This window comes from Mirounga angustirostris, unplaced genomic scaffold (assembly GCF_029215605.1).
Source record: "Mirounga angustirostris isolate CCGP_5_RB_7025 unplaced genomic scaffold, mMirAng1.0.hap1 SCAF_3, whole genome shotgun sequence".
Lineage (NCBI taxonomy): Eukaryota > Metazoa > Chordata > Mammalia > Carnivora > Phocidae > Mirounga > Mirounga angustirostris.
This window is the reverse complement of record NW_026991711.1, coordinates 104666131-104683186: the sequence shown is the minus strand read 5'-3', so window position 1 is coordinate 104683186 and position 17056 is coordinate 104666131. Positions and strand designations below refer to the sequence as shown.

Sequence of the window (17056 nt, the reverse complement as noted above, 5' to 3'; positions counted from 1 at the left end):
TCTTGCTAAACTCTCAGATGAGGCCACCTATTTTTCCTGAAGTTAGCGTATCATCATACTCATTGCTCAGTTTCTTTCTGACTGATGTGCTTACTATCCACATCTCTACTTACTCCTGACTTCTTTCCAAGATTGCATATCTGTCTTTAAAAAAATTGAAAATCTGAGTCAAATAGTCACTGACTAATACAGGACATCTCAACTGAGCTGATTTCCATAACTAGGCCAACTTAAAGGGTACCCAGTCTCTTTTATGGCTAACTCAACATTTCTACTCTATTGGAATAATCCCTGGAGGGGACACCAATTCTAGCAGATGTTAAACAGAGTTTATTCTGCCATCAAAAAAGCTAGTGAAGATGCATACCAAATCTACCTGTTAGGAAGTCATAATGTATATTTACATATTGAAGCCTCTATGATGTTCAAAAAGAAAACCAGTTTAACAATGATTAAAAGTTATTTACTTTAAAGATAAGACTTTATTTTTTTTTTTCTGAACACTTTTTAGCCCTCTGCATATTTAAAAACCTTCCCACAACAAGCTTAACCTTAACTCTAGTTTGGGAAGCGCTGGTCTGGTCAGCCTCAAGTGGAGCTCTGCTATCCAGTCCATGAGTTGTGGGTTGAATGTCAGGGACACATGATACATACTCAGCAGTCTGTGTCAGGAACCATGGTGAACATTTGCCTCAGGAGAGGGCTGCAGTCAAGAGAGGCATTTTGAATTTCATAGATCCCAATCTAGGTAAACCCCATAAACCCTGAGACAAATATTTCAAAAACAAGACTGCTTAGATTCCCTAAGTCTGAGAAGACTGTTTCTCAACCCATGAGCTGGGTCAGGTTCTAGAAGGACCAACAAAACTAAACTGATTCTAAATGGGAAGGGAAACAAATTCCCTCCATAAAAAGCGAGACATTAAACGTGAAAACCTGTGGACTTTCACAATCAATCATGGTTCGTCTCAGGCAAACTACTGGCCTATCAACTTCCATTTGGATTATGCAGGCAGATGAAAAAAGTAAGGGAGAGCAGAATGTTTATTCTGTCCTGACTGGAACGCAGAATCCATCTTTCCTTTAGAATTATGTAATTTTTTTTCTCTTCTTTCCTTTCCCTTTTTAAAGTAAAGTGTTCCTTTTGAAAAAGAATAAATAATACAACCATTTAGTGTTTTGTGGCTTTAGGGAGGCTCAAAATAAAACTATCGATATTATTAAAAGTCTATCCTTAAATCTTTTAATTGGCAAATTTATCTCTAGGCTTTCCCATCTCCTAATTGTCTTCGCTACCTGTAGGTCTTCTCTTTACCTCCCATGTGCTCAGTGTCCTCATGCTCAAGTTTGACCCAGAGTCCCAGGCTACATTTTATCTATTTCCTAAACTCTATCAAGACTTATCCAGTGTCTCCTTCTATCAGAACTCTATTTTCTCTTTAGTTGGAAATTATCCCTTGTATAAATGTTTGCTAAAGTTGTAACTCACTCTGCTTATGCACAGACAGTTGGGTAGTCTTTAATTTTACCAACAAATAACCTGAAGCTTTAGTGGCCAGCACTTGCCTGAGTTCTCAGAATATTGTGTGTATCTTGGTGAAAATACAGTACTTCATTTGAGGGTGATAAAAAACATTCTATCAAATGTATGACTTTACTGTTCCATGTTAAACATAACTTGCTAATTACAAAAGTTATTAAATGACACCCCAAACTCATACCATGTTTTATCAATTGACCCTCCAATGTTAGAGTTCCTCAGGGCTTGCTCTTAAGTCTTCATCTCTTCTCACTTGACATTCTCCCATCTCTCAGATCAGCGGATCTCATCCAATCCCAAAGATTCAATTACCAATATTGAGACTAATGGTTACCAGGCTTGAATCTGCAACTCGGACCTTTCAATTTAGCTCTCATTCTCCACTAGACATCTCTGCTATTTTTCCAGAATCTTCAAACTTGACATTTCCAAAGTCCTATTAATGATCTTTTCTCCGTTCTGCTCCACTCTAGGGACTAACTCAGGGGCATCAATGCTGCCATTGCTCAAGCTGGAAACCTGAGTATTTTCCTGGGTACTTCTCTCCATTTTACAACCCCCAGCCACTAAATTTTGGGTATTCTTGGGTATTAAAATACCTCTTCAGCACCTCCTTTTCTCTCCATCTCCACTGGTATGTCAATAATCAAAGCCACTATCAAGTCTTCATTGGATTATGAAAACAGTCTCTTAGATGGTTTCTCTTAAACCAGTCTCTCCCCACAAAAATTTCCTTCCCCACATTGCTGCCAGAGTGATCTTTTTAGGACCTAAATCTAATCATGCCACTCTCCAACCTAACACTCTAATATGTTTCTATTGCTTTCATCATAAAATCTAGGTACACTGGCTTACAGACTTCCATATGATCCTTCTTCCCTCCCCACTGATGTAGCTTTACTTTAGGCCACTCTCTAACTCTATTACTGGCCATAATTTAGCTACTAGTTCTATTTCAATTATTCCAATGCCCTGAACAATTTCCTTACAGATAGATTTACATATACCATTTCTTTTGTTGGAAATAAACAACTCTTCTTGACCAATCAAGTTCCTTTCATCTGGCATCAATTTTACTAAACTCATTCATTTTATTCTGAACTTTTCCTTTATAGCACTTAATCAGAATAGTAATTATTTTTATTTATAAGCATTTGTCTAGTACATAACTTCACCATTAAGTTAAGAGATACACAGGGGTACTATTCTATATACCCTGTTCTCCATTCTATCCTTAGTACCTTGGAGCATAGCAAGTTATCAAAATACTTCTTTTTAAAAATAATTATGAGAAACACCTACTATTTAAAAGATCTTTTCAGTGGCACATGATAGCAATAGCACTCTTTCCAACCCCTAGTTATGGGCTTCATAGTAGAAGTATGAAAAACTTAGTCTAGCAAATTAAGATTAACAATTACCATACCTTATGATTTATCTGGGAGTTAGTGGAAAAGGTAGATACTTTTAAAAAGACATTTCTCCCTCCTAATCTCTGGTAGTTCTTTTGTTGTTATGACTTTAGCATATAATAGTTCTCATTGGCTGATTATTGAGCAGGATTCTGATAAAGTATGGACTCATTTAAAAAAATGAGAGAGAACAGAGATTTGAAATAACTATCACAAGTAACTACCTGGGTATTCAAGAGTCAAAGAAAAATTGTCTCAATAAAATGTTGAACACAGCAGGCAGGAGAAATAACCTACTTTGAAACAGTAACTGGAAGCAGAGTTTGCAATAACTATAAGTGGGTCAGACAGCTTTGCCCTCCTGGCATAAGTTTTTAAGGAAATTGAAAAGTTCATGAATTAAAGATAGACCTTTCTAAAATATTACAAATCCATAGCTATCACCTGGCACATTATTTAACAAATTGCTAAGGATTTTCATGAACTTTGCACATGCCAGGCATGATTCTTATAAACAGCACTGGGGTACTATGTCCCAGCTGGCTTTAATCAGCTGAAATGGAATGCAATCAGCATCACAAATTAGTAATATTCCTTTTCACGATCATCTTGTTCCATAAAGAAATGACAAATGGGTAAAAATGCTGTTAAAAAAAAATCACAAAGTAATGTCTCCATAGGGAACATAAGTTCGTTTGATTTGAAGATTCCCATGATTGCTTATACATGATTTCCCAAAGCAATAGACTTGAACGGACGCTTCTGAAGCCATTTTTCATTTTGATCATAGAGTCAAATAAAGGGTTTTGCCAGAGGACAAAATGTATCAGCAACCTTATCTAAATTTATCCCAGTCTGTGGAAATAGTTCACACACACACACACACACACACACACACACACGCACATTCAGGAAATTACCATCTTAGATGGCCAGAAAAATATTATTTCATAATTACTTTATGTTACTGATTTTTCAAAACTTTCAGATTTATTATCACTTTTTAAAACCTCAAGAAAAGTAAAGAACAATATTCTGTAGCCAGGGATAAACTATCCATATGCACAAATTACGAAACTTTCAAGACAATAGGAATAAAAAATGCAGCATGTAGGTTTCAGTGCCTCAACCTTGACCGTGATTAAGTTAAACTTTTGTGCTCCACCACACCCCAAGCAAAACTGGAAAGAAGAAAAAAAAAAAAAAAAAGAAAGAAAAAAAAGCTGCATTCTTAGAGATAGGACAAGAAACTGTTCTACACAGCTCATGAAATACTACTACTGTTTCAGATAGACACTTTGATTTAATGTGCATTGCAGACAATTCAAAAATTATGACTGAGCCGTTATGTGACACACGTACTCACCACAAAGCTTGAATTACTCATTTGTTTATCTCATAAAGCATAGGCTGGTGCAACATAAGGACATTCCTAGCACATTCCATGGAGACATAATCTGTAACTGTTTAAAATGATAAAAGGCTAACAAAATGGATTGAACACTGCATATTGAGGGCATATGATTAACTGCACTCAGAAAATCAAAAACTAAAGAAAACACACCAAAAAAACATGAGTCTGAACATCTGGCCTTGCAGTTATGGATATTGTCATTAGGCATTCAGTGGCAAACAATTGCTTTTTAGTTACTAAATCATGTTTGGCTCTTGACAACACCTTGTGTAACCTGAATCTAGATAGTCTACTGGTGACATTTTAATCATATCTTTTGTTGAGCGTCTACATCAATTGGATATCCATGAAATTTTGCATGTAGCTTTTTTTCACAATATTTTTCCTCACATGAGAGCCTTTAAGATGGGTCAAATGCCTCCATATGGACTTTTCCACATTGGTGAATTAACACAAACAAAATGATTAATGGTCCAATTCAAGTGCAGCTACTGTGAAACTGGTCTAGAGTCCCCCTAGTAATGCTACATTTTTTGAAAATGAATCCCCTACAATTTAACAACAAAAAGAACAAATAACTCAATTAAAAAATGGGCAAAGGACTTGAATAGACATTCCTCCAAAGACACACAAATGGCCAACAAGCATATGAAAAGCTGTTCAACATCGCTAGTGATCAGGGAAATACAAATCAAAACCAGAATGAGGTATCACCTGACATTCATTAGGATGGTCACTGTCTAAACCTCCCAACCCCCCCCAAAAAAAAAATAAAGCCAAGGGTTGGCAAGGGTATGGAGAAATAGGAAACCCTCACACACTGTTGGTGGGATATAAAATGGTACAGCCCACTATGGAAAAACGCATGGTGATTCCTCAGAAAATTAAATATACAATCACTATATGATTCAGCAATCCTGCTTCTGGACATATATTCAAAAGAATTGAAAACAGAATCTCAAAGAGATATTTGCACACCCATACTCATTGCAGAATCATTCCCAACAGCCTGAATGTGGAAACAAACTCAATGGCCCTTGATACATGAATAAAGAAAATGTGGCATATGCATACACTGGAATATTATTCAGCTTTATAAAAGAAGAAAATCCTGTTATATGTTACAGCTGGATGAACTTTAAGGACGCTATGCTAAGTGAAATATGTCAGTCACAAAAAGACATAGCATGATTTCACTTATATGAGGTATTTAAATTAGTCAAATTTAGGAACAGAAGGAATGTTAGGGAAAAGGGGGAAAAGGGGAATTGTTTATGGGCCTGATGTTTCAGATTGGCAAGACAAAAAGGTTCTAGAGATCTGTTGTACAGCAATGGACAAATAATTAACAACTCTCTCCTGTACACTTAAAAATAGTTGAAATGGTAAATTCTATGTTATATGTTTTTTGCCACAATGAAAAAAGGCACTGGAAATAAAGGTAAAGAAGATAAAGGAAGGTGCACGAGCCCGAGAAGCAGCTGACAGCACCCCAGCCTTACACAGACATAAAGGGGCAGGTTCTCCTTCCTGCTCCCCATACCACACCAAGCAACTCAGAACACTTCATCAAGGCGGAGCACAGGGGTTAACTAAATTAAAAGAAGAAAAAAAAAAGAATATGTCTTGTCAAGATGTCTTTTCTTAAACTGTTTCTTACTCTTTTCCTTTCTATTATGTATTTATTTTGCATCAGCTGAATTGCTCACATCCTAAATTTCTCTCCTAATCTCACAAACTATCTAGTACATGGGATCTCCATGTCCCCTCCTTCCCCCTGCTCTAGCCTAGATTGGCTGTTCTCTAGGTCTAATGCACTGGCATTTTTCTTTGTCTTTATTTAATTGCTCTTCTTGGTCACAGTCACTATTTTTGTGATTCCATATTCATTCTCTCTCTTTTTCTCTTTTTAAATTTTTATCTCTTACTTTAAGCAATCCCTAAGTAGCATTGATTCTTACATCCAGTTATTTTCCTAAATTAATTTTCATCTTTCTGAGGCACATCTTCTAATTCTTTCAGAGAGGTCTATGTCTAGAAAGCATTATATGTTTTTGTATGTCTGGTATTTTTTTAAGTTTTATTTTCTCCCACATATGAGCAGGGTAGTGTGGGTTTGGCATAAAATTCTACGTAACAAGTTGTTTTCCCTTAGTTCCCTGAGGATACAGCTTCATTAAATTCATGTAGCTAGAATGCTTAATCAAAAAACCAATATCAAAATCTGATTTATTCTCAGTGTGCTTCCTCAGTTAACTCCTGCTGGTAGTAGATTCTTCCATTCACTGAGTTTTCTTCCTTGCTTTGGTGATGGTGGCTTTCCTTAAATATCTGCTGACTAATAATTATTTGCATTTGTTTGTAGTTGAGATTTTCTATTGCACTATTTGATGTGTCAAAATACACCACGTGTCTGAGGGTGGGGGGTAGGGAGGACAAGAAATAACCACTGTGGCTTGTTTTCATGTCCATTTTCAGGAGGGAGTAGGGGGCTGAATATGTAGTCAAAAAAGACCCTGGGGTTCATCTCTGAAAGGGGGATACACGAGGGTCAACTTGTTTCTGTTTTGTTGATAACTACCCTTTCTTTCATTTGCCCTTAGACCATCTTCATGCTCCTTCTGCTCTTTATGGCCACCTCTTGAGACTTGCTACATCCTTGCCTTTGTAGCAGTTAACTCCAATGTAATAATTAAAGAAATATGATTTTTTCCAACTTGTGATGTTTCTTTCCTCCATATGAATTAAGTTCCACCAGCTATAACACTCCTGGTCTGTCTCTTCTCATTCATTGTCCCTCCCATGGAGGGCAGGAAATTGATTGGGGTATTTGGAATAATATGAGTATACAAAATATAGCACCTTCCTTTTTATCTCATTGAAAATTGAGCCTGCATGCAGAAATCATGAGGTCTCCTCTGCTCATTCATACTATGGATGTTATAGTGGCAGTAACCACATCTCTAGAAGTGGGAAGGCCTGTCCCAGTCTGGTGTTGCCACGACTAGCTGGTAAGTCTGTTTCATTCTCATATTTGGAAGCTCATTTGTCCCTAGATATAAACCACGTTCTCCAATATCAGCTTGACAAGCAAAACATTTCATTACCTGTGCCTTAACCCATTGTCTGTCTTCTCAATTCATTCAGAACTCAAGGAGGAAATGAAACACCATTTATTAGGCCATCTCAAAACCCAACGTGTATATTTGAGACGACTGCTGCCATCACCTATTGAATCCTTTATGTTAGCAATTTCTGGTCCATCAAGGACTCAATATATTTCAAAAGAATGAAGTTATGCATTAAATTATCTTTTCTATAATTTCTAAGGATATACTATAGGATATACTTGTACACTATACAAGCTATGGTATAGTATAGGATTTGTGCACTATAGTATGTGTTCAGCCTAACATCTGGAAACATACCCCTTATTGTAAAACAAATAAATAGATATATATATAGTCTAGTCCAGAGGTTCTCAATTAAGAGTGGTTGTTCTCCTCTCAGTAGAATTTAAAAATGAGAAGCATTGTGGTTGTTGCGATGACTAGGTGGTATTTAGTACCTAGGGGCAGAAAAGCTAAACATCCTGCATTGCCCAGGGCAATCCTTTACAACAGAGTCATCCTGCCCAAAATACCAATAGTGCCAATGTTGGGAACCAAAAGTTCTAACAGCCTAACACTTTGGTTATTTAGATAACTCTCCTCTGAATTCCTTCTAAAACCTTTACGCCCCTTACACATGAGTTTCAAAATATATTTCATCTAAAACCTGGAATTTTAAAGTGAAATCTGAATTTCCCTTAAATTATGCAATATGGAGAACAAATTTCAGATTTGTACCTATTTGATGGAAAGAAAACTCTGGACGTAAGAGCACAATTCAAGATAAAATATCTATAATAAAGGAAGTGATTTCATATTGACCATAAACCATAATAATACCATATATAAATAGATAGACAGATATAGATATAGATATGATGCATATCTCCAATGTACCAGACACTGAACTAGTAAGTTTCTATATCAAAACAATCCTATGATGTACTTATTAGATCTTTACCATAAAGAAAAGAAAAGTAGGGTATCAGAATATCAGGCAACCTGCCAAATATCACCTAGTTAGTAAGTGGAGAAACTGGGATAAAATCCCAGACCTGTCTGATATTTTAAAAGAAGAAAAAAAGCTTATTCTCTTCTCTCTAGTCAATTGCAGTCAATGCCTGGCAACATGGTTAAATTGAGGAGCAAAAAGAGAACTAAAGAGGGAGGTATGGGCAGAAAAGGAGACATGCATGTATGTAAGTGAGAAAAGTTTTCAATTAGCAATAATCACGCCTCGGATAAACCTCATTGGCTAGGATACTGCCACTGCACAAAAGAACATCCCTTTCTGCCTCTCCCAAAGCCACCAAAGTGAATAAAATCCTATGGCTGCTTCCTCCCATTGGTTGGTCCCTCTCCCAGAGTCACATCATGATAATCACTTGGCTCAAAACACTTTCCTTTATGACTCTCAATAAGAGATCAATTTATTAACAATAGCTGCCAGATAAATTTCCCCCAAGCCCCAAACCATAAGTGAAGAGCCTTTCTTTTTTTTTTTTTTTTATTATATATTCGATTTAGAAATTAGGACATCCACTTTAACTCTGGGTCCCGATCCACCCCTACACAGTCCTGTGCTTTTTTTCTCTGCTTCATCCACTCCTGCGTTCCCAAGTATGGCAAGAAATACTTTCTCTTGATATTCTTAGTTTTTTTCTTTTCTCATAGAGTTCTGTAGAACATTAAAGAGCTTGTGCTTGTTTGCTCTTCTCTAGTTATTTTTGCATCTACCATAAACACACCTGCTTCAGTGATTTCTGGATGCACTGGATGCTTGCCATCCGACAGGAACAGTTGTGCTTGTTTGTCTGAGCAGAAGGACTGCATTTCTAATGGCACAAGACTCCTCCTGATGACACAGGTCTTAGAAAAAAAGTACCTGGAGTCAGGCTTTCATTTATCTTCAAAAGATATTTATTCAGAAAAAAAGCTTATCCTTTGTCATTTTTTAAAAGAAAATTCAGGCTGGCACTTCCTTATGTTTCAGAGACATAGACTATAACTCCCTTGAGAGTGGAGACCTGTATCTACTATACATATTATCTTGTTGACTAAATAAAAGTAGTCAGTCGGGGACAGAATCATGAAAAAGGTAATTTCCTGATGCTAAGGGACCTTAATAAACTCCCTAAAAAAACATTTCATCTCCGCAGACATGAGCTTTACTACCTTCTCTGTCCTCTTCCCTTCCCTCCATCAGCAAATGATCTCAGGATGTGCACTATACCTACAGACTCTGTAATTAAGGGAAGGATGAAGTCTTAGTATGCCAGACTGAAAAACCTCCTTCACAGCATTTCGCACCACATCCGGAGCAGATTCTTGGCTTTAATGAAGCAACATCAAATGTCATGTAAATTAATATTGTTAATTAAAAATATATGGGATTTTTAGTTTGCATTTAACTTTTCTTACTTTATAATTCACAAGCACTATAAACATAAATAATATTTTCTTAGTTTTGAGGATTTAGATGTATTAAGTGGCATTAAAATTAAACTAATTTAAATCAATACTAGGTATGTACAAGTGGCTTGTCTCCAAGATGTCATCATCAATTTCCTCTCTCCTTCTTCTGCAGCCATTTCCCCACTGAGAGTGGTTGGTCAGGCTTCCCATTCCCCAACCTTGAATCCACTGGTCTATAACTGTTTTGATCAACAGAATACAGTAGAAGTAACAATGTGTGATTTCTGAAGCCAGGTCATCAAGAACCTTGTAGTTTCCACATGGGTCCCTTGGAACACTTGGTCTGGGAGAAGTTACCTGCCATGTAAAATGTCCAACGATTTTGAGACTGCTATAGTATGAGGAAGCCTAACTAGCCATTTGGATTGAATATTTGGAGAAAAAAATACCTGACTAGCCTCTTCTGTTCCAACCACTCTTGGCCAAGCTTTAAACATGTAACTAAAGAAGACTTCAGCAGTCCTATCAGCTGCCTGACTGCAACTGTCTGATGGATCCCAAGTGAAAAACACCAAGCTAAGAGAGCCAATCCCTAGAAGTATGAGAACTAATAACACTGCAGTGTTATTTTAATCCACTAAGTTTTGGGTTTGTTACATAGCATTATATAACCATAACAGTGTCCATAAGAATATATTTTTTCCTCTTTAAAATATGTTATAAGGAGCCAACATGAAGGCTCTCCCAATGGCCAAATCGGGAATAATATGAGCAACAAAATAGTGATAGTAATGGATTATAATTCATTTAACAAAATAATTATCCATGATATAATATATACATTATATTATATATTAACATAATATTTATTGTATATATGATCCATAATATAAATAGTTGAATAAACTGGTTGGTGGAGAAGAGACAATTCTTCCTATCAGTAGTATTCAAATGAATAAATATAGTAAGAATGATGGAAATAGAAAATTACCACTTGACAAATGTTACCTTTATGAATTTTGCTAATTAGAATCATTGATGGTTGCTAAAATTAATGGGCAAAAGAATGAGAAACGGGATATTTGTATAGTCTCAAAGTAAATTCCCACAAAAACACTAGTTACAAGAGAAAAATAGCCACTTCACAGTGGAGAAACCTGACAGATAGCACATTAAAAAGTGATCAAAATTAAGCTGTAAGACATGTTGGTATCAGGCAACTCCTGATTTGACACCATTTTTGCCAAAAAAGATATAAAGTCAACCTAAAGAAAAGCGTCAGACAAACCCAACCTGAGAAACATACTGTAAAATAAATGATGAGTGATCTTCACAATTGTCTGGGTCATGAGAGGGAAAAACTGAAGACTCAGTCCCTGATTGAGGGCAATGAAGGCAACATGACAATTAAATGCTAATCTCTGGAAAAACTAATCCTGGATTGACTCTTAGATGAGAAAAACAAAGCAAAACAAAAATCAAAATTCATGGGACAATTGGTGAAACCTGAATAAAGTCTGAAGATTACTAGTAGTACTATATCACTATACTTTCCTGGTTCAGATAATCACATTATTATTTATATGTAAGATGTTAACAACAGTGAAAGCTGGCTTACAAATAGCCAGTGTAGTATTTTGCAACTTTTTTTCAGGTCAAAAATTGTCTTAAAAAGAAAATAAATATAAAGCTGATACATAAAAAAGACTGGAGCGGAGGAGGATTTGGTGTGACCTCAAAGATCTTCATTTTATTCTCAAAGAACAGACATTTAAACGGTTATTTATTTATGTAGAGAGCTTATGCGTGAGCAGGAGGGGAGGGATAGAGGAGAGCGAGAATACCAAGCAGGCTCCACACTCAGCACAAAGCCCTCACATGAGGCTCAATCTCAAGACGCTGAGAACATGACCTGGGTCGAAATGATTATTTTAAAAGACATTTTAAAGATAATGGGGGACTTTTATGTAATGCAATGCTTCACTAAACAGATCAAAAAGAAGTTGACACACAGTTGTGTGGTCTTCTGTCTGAGAACCTGACTTCATAATTGAATTACCTGTCCTGTGGTCAGCTGGGTGCGGTTCTTCATGTTCCCAGCACAAGGAGTGAGGCCATGAAAAGAGCCACTGTTATTGCAACTGATCTGCTGACGGTTTTCCACAAGTCTTGATTTTAGTTTGATATGCAGCCCATTTTGAAGGTAGAGCTAGAAGGGAAGGAAGTTTACATAGCACTACCTCTGTATTTTCAGATGCACAGGGTAGATTCTTGGCTGTCAGGTGGATATGTACAATCCTGCCACACTGGCCATAGCAGATTAGACCAAGAATTGAAAGGATGAAAATTAAACTTATTTGAGTTGAAGTGGAGTCAGGCAGATGCCATCAGATGGTGCCAGGGTAGCTTCCAAAGATAATAGAGTTTGGGGAGGAGGCAAGTCACTTTGTAGCTTTTCCTGCTTCAGCTCTTTATACTGCATCCTTGGCAGGCAGTTAAATTTCTTAACATCAGACATAACTATTAACTATAAATGGCCTCCAAATATTTAGAGTCACCTTGAGTATTTTGGATGACTTAATCTTCATGATTAACTGCTGCCCCGACACTTCAGTATTGATAATTGAGAATTTTCTTTTACTGACTCAAAAAAGCAACATGCAAGTTTCGATAACCAACAACCTTTTAAATTTTTATACAGACGGTTCCTAACTCACAATGATTTGACTTAACGATTTTTTTTTTTTGCAACTTAACAAAGGCGGGAAAGCCATATGCATTCTGTAGAAACTGTACTTGGATTTTTGAAACTGGATCTTTTCCTGGGCTAGATATGCATACAATGCTCTATGGTGATGCTGGGCAGTAAGCCGCAGCCCCCAGTCATCCACACAATCATGAGGGCAAAGGACTGATCACTTATAACCATTCTCTACCGTATAGCCATTGTATTTTTTTATTCTCAGTATAGTATTCAATAAATTACATGAGACATTCAACACTTTATTATAAAATAGGCTTTGTGTTGGATGATTCTGCCCAACTGTAGGCAAATGTAAGTGTTCTGAGCACAGTTAAGGTAGGCAAGGCTAAAATGTGATGGTAGTAGGTTAAGTGTATTAAATGCATTTTCAACAGAGTATTTTCAGTTTACAATGGGCTTATCAGGATGTAGCCCAACACAGTATTTTATGCTTCTCTAAGTAGTAAGCATCTCTGTTCTTTGAAAATTAAGTGTACTAAATAGTATTTATTAATGGCTCACTAGTGGAATATCTCACCACTAGAGCAAAGCCACAAGAAAATTAAGAAAATATAAAAATAAAGCAGTAGAACAAAAAAACCTACTAAAAACCAAAAAAAGAAAAGGAAAACAAACATTTCAAACTTGGGAGGGCAATATTCTTCACTTCAAACCCAAGAAAGTTTCCTCTTGAATATGCTATGTCTGAATCCTAATCACCATTCTCTGTAAAAGTAAAATTACCTAAAATCAATATTCTGGCCTTTCCTAGGCTTTTGCTATCTTCAAAACCAGCATTTGATCTATTTACTCTAAGTGTACTGAAGGGCAATAACTACAATTCAAAATCACCTTACTACCCCCTCTGTCCTTAATCTGGTTCCAATCTGTCTAACTAATGTAATGCATGCCAAACATTTTTTCTCTTCCCAAACCAATATTATCACCAACTGTTGTTAATTTATTTAGAGGCTGTGAATCTGGGCTATTAACTCTGGCAGGAAAATTCAATGCGGATGAGAAAAAACCCTTTCCTGGGAGTGGGGAGAATAAAAGAAAGGTTAAAATAAAAGAAGTAAGACCTGATGCATCTAATCTGTTGCATGTGATGCATTGCTAATCTATTCTCTGTTGTTTTATGGACCCTTCATGGAAACAGCAAAAGGACAAAGATCAGATACTGTTTATAGAGCCCATGGAGAACACTCACTTCCTTGGCAATCTATTACTAATAGTCAGTGCTTTTGTTACCTTATCTGTGAGCCCTCAGAACCTCCCAATACTAGGTAATTTCTGGCTTATACAGGACAAAGAGACAGTGTCTAACTTATGAGTGGTTGTATACTTAAAGTTTATATGTTATGATTAACTCAATTTGAATTTCCAAATAACTACCATATGTTTCCACAGAAATAAAATGTTCCTGGGGTACATTATAGAAATCCAGCTAACCCAATTCTCAGCTTATTTAACGGTCTCTATTAGCAGGATCTATTTGGGAAAACAGAACAGGTCTCAGCAAACCATAGCCTGTGAGTCCAATTTAGACTGTTGCCTGTTTGTAAATAGTTTTACTGGACTGCAGCCACGCCCCTGTGTTTACATATCATCTACAGTTGTTTTCCAGTTGAACGGCAAAACTGAGTAGTGATGACAGAAACCCTATGGTCTGCGAAACCATAAATATCTACTAATGGGGACTTTACTGGAAAAGTTTGCTGACTCTTAGTTCAGAACCATCCTGGAGAATGGGTTTAGCTGAATTAAGAAAAGTCGTATCAAGGGAGAGAGCTTTTCCATCCAGCCTTCTGCTGCTACTTCACCCTATCATCAGCATTCATGTTCTGCTACAGGTTACTGGGCACTGGGAGGACGCAGTAGAAGGAGATTAGTAACAACAGAGAAGGGAGGGTTCCTAAGCAGTAGTACAAAGTGTAGAAATAAGGAGAGGGAGTGAAGAGAGAACACCTGGGTATCAGAAGGGAACAGAGTACCTTTAGCTATCCAAGAAAGCTGCTTTTCTTACAAAAGGTCAAATAAAGGCCCTCTTGCTAGCTAGCTCTCTTTTCTCTAGTTATCTGTGCTAGAAAATTTTGGATTTTGTCTGCTAACTGGCTGTCTTTTTAATCCATAAAGGAATCTTATTTTTTCAACTAGGCAATAATCTCTTTCTGTGCAGATACGAGGCCTTTTATACCTTCCAGGATGTCTGGCACAGTCTAGGCACATGCTGAGTAAAATAATCAAAGGTGACTGATGGATTAGGTACAGAGGCTGTATGCATGCAGAGGTACTCAGAGATAAGAAAACACAAGACTTAATTTGGTCAGGTGAGCGTTTCTGAAAATTCTGAAAATTTACTGACTGAAGAACCATTATTTTTACCAATAGTCTTGACATTTTCCTGAATTTCGAGAAGTTGCAACTGGAAACAACGCATGTTTATTAAATATTTTTGTTTTTTATTTATTTTTGGAAATTACATTGCCAAAAGGCTGAAGTTTTATCTTTTTTTTTTTTTTTTTTTTAGCTTTCAATATTGGTTCTCCATTGCATAATTGCTATGCCATCACTCATGATGTTCCCAGGAATTACCTGCTAAAGAAAAGATACTCTGGCAACCATCTGGTGGGTATGAAAGAAAGCCAGTAAAAGAGCCAGGCAGTAGACAAAGTCCAAAATTATATAGCATAGACAATTAGAAAAAAGTAGACAAAATTCAAAATCCAAAACTTCATAGCTAGATAACTACAGAAGAGAGAGCCAGAAATCATGTTCACTTCCTGATTCCCAATGGCTCTTAAGAATGTCAAAGAAATACCAATAAGAGATTGCAATTTTAGCACCATACTAACTGTGCATTCAGCTAACATGCCATAAACTGCCCTTAAAAGGAAATTAGAATGCTGATTAATGCAATTTTAGCATAGAGCTAAGTATAATAATGGCATAATATTACCGACAGTAACTTTATTAAGACATTATCTAATTTAATTTTTATAATCACTATGTGTCAAGTTATTAGCCCTGTTGGAAACTAAGTTTATGGATGATTATGTAACTTGACCAAGGTTACACAGCTAGATAGCAAGGAAGCCTAGACTGGAATTCCAGTCTGCCTGACATCATATCTCACATCTACTATCTTGTATTTTCCTTCCATGGATAGTTATGTATTCACATATGCATAAACTAGAATTCCTAGTCATTATACTAGATTCTGGGAAATTAGGAGTAGGTACAACAACTATGAATTTATAATTTGGTTTTCATGGAGTTCATTATCTGGTCTTGTCACATCATTAATTAAAGAGTAGTTATTAAGTAACTAATCACACAAATTCATAAATGAAATCTGTGGAAAGTGCTATAATATCCAGGGGTGTCACAGGGAGATCTTAACAGTGTGGGGACAGAGAAGTTTCCTTTCCTGAGGAGGGTATCCCAGGAAGAAGGGAGAGATCTGCAGAGGGCCTGAGGTTGAAGAGAGCAACGACTGTTCTAGGAACTGAACAAAGACCAGTGTGGCTTGGAGCATGGAGTCTGAGGGAGGAATGGGCTTTCCAGGCCTGAAAAGGAATACAGATATACTGGTCTTTCTCAACCATGTTAAGGATCGTGCCTTTGTCCTAAGAGTAGAGGAAAATGACTGAAGTATTTTAGGCAAGGAAATGACATAGTTCTGTTCTTGGATTTAAAAGGGTGGGGAATGGATTGAAATGCTAATGTGAATTAGGGTGGTGGTGGTGGAGGTGAAGACAATGTGAGAATCCTCAAAAAGTAAATGTGTGAGAACCTGGAGCTGGGCCAGAGATGGAGGGGGAGAGATGTCCAGGATGATGCCTAAACTCTTAGCATGCCCTCATCTGCTCTCTACTTAACAACTATTTCCTCTACCCCACAGACCTTCCCAGTATTCCTCTGGGAAGCTTAGAGTGAATTGATGCATATGGTTTCTTGGATACACATGACCACCTAACTCCTTCTGTTGCTCACTAAATGTTTCTGGTGTAAGAGGATTTGGGAAGGTATGTTGGAGAAGGAAAACCAGTTGGGGCCCACTAGACAGTAGCCTCCTAACACCCTCTCTCCAAGAAAGAGATACACTCGCTGCTAACATATATTCCATTACTATGTTTTCTTGATTCATGTTTTAGAGTGAGACTAAAAGAAAGATTTTGTTTTTGTTTGTTTATCTCAGCAAAATAACAGGAAAATTAGCAGTGTCCTGATTAACATTTAAATGTTTTATGTGAAATTTCAGGAGTATTCTCCATGAAATTCAATATAATTAAGCATTAGCGTAAGAGGACAACCAAAGCCTGTTGCTACTGGAAACTAGTTACTGTATTTGTTCTTGAGCTTTTCTCTTTCTAATTTTTAGTAGAGAAGCCCTTAAGGGTAAAATAAATTCAATTAAAA

The 17056-nt window shown here is 36.7% G+C and overlaps 1 pseudogene; it reads right to left on the bottom strand.

Annotated features, from left to right (window-relative positions):
- Positions 1 to 8674: 8674 nt before the first annotated feature.
- On the bottom strand, positions 8675 to 8757 carry LOC123839964 (U4 spliceosomal RNA; annotated as a pseudogene).
- Positions 8758 to 17056: the final 8299 nt, after the last annotated feature.